Source organism: Panthera uncia, chromosome B1, assembly GCF_023721935.1.
Source record: "Panthera uncia isolate 11264 chromosome B1, Puncia_PCG_1.0, whole genome shotgun sequence".
Lineage (NCBI taxonomy): Eukaryota > Metazoa > Chordata > Mammalia > Carnivora > Felidae > Panthera > Panthera uncia.
Genome location: NC_064811.1, coordinates 200,100,458 through 200,101,466, shown reverse-complemented (window position 1 = coordinate 200,101,466; position 1,009 = coordinate 200,100,458).

The following is a 1,009-nucleotide window of genomic DNA, read 5'->3' as shown; positions in this document are numbered from 1 at the left end:
CTTTGAGTAAATAGCAAAGAGCGTAATTGCTGGATTGCAAGATAAGAGCATGTTTAGTTTTGTTTTTTTTTTTTAATTTTTTTTAACGTTTATTTATTTTTGAGACAGAGAGAGACAGAGCATGAATGGGGGAGGGTCAGAGAGAGAGAGGGAGACACAGAATCTGAAACAGGCTCCAGGTTCTGAGCCGTCAGCACAGAGCCCGACGCGGGGCTCGAACTCATGAACCGAGAGATCATGACCTGAGCCGAAGTCGGACGCCCAACCGACTGAGCCACCCAGGCGCCCCAGAACATGTTTAGTTTTGTAAGAACCCACCAAACTGCCTTCCAAGGCGGCCGTGCCATTTTGCATTCCTGCCAGCAGTGAGTGCGAGTCTGTGTTCATCCAGGTTGTCAGCACTTGGTGTGGTCAGTGTTGTGGGTTCTGGCCGTTCTCACTGGACAGTGGTATCTCCTTGTTGTTTTATGTGTCTTTCTCTGATAACTATAATGTGGAGCATCTTTTCATGCGCTCGTTTGCCATCTTCATGAATTTTAGCTTCCAACATCCCTAGGGGAGAAAGAGAGGTAATTTTTGGTTAATTTTTCTGGCAAATTGAAGAAGTAGCTCATATGTGTTCTCATCTGCTGATGGTTTGCCTCTGAAATGTTGCTATGCAAGACTCCACAAATATCTGGAGAAGTAGTTTCCACAAGCAGACACAGCATATTAAGCTCTGAGTATTTTGACTTCAGCTCATCTTGAGAAGCTCCTTCGGGTTCGAGAAATAGAGTGCCATGGTTTTAACCACAGCAAAAGGAAGCTTTCTACAAAGAATGTAATAAGGAACTGGAGTGTTGAATAAAATGTTCCCTTCTTTTTTTTTTTTTTTTCCAACGTTTTTTATTTATTTTTGGGACAGAGAGAGAGAGAGACAGACAGAGCATGAACGGGGGAGGGGCAGAGAGAGAGGGAGACACAGAATCCGAAACAGGCTCCAGGCTCCGAGCCATCAGCCCAGAGCCCG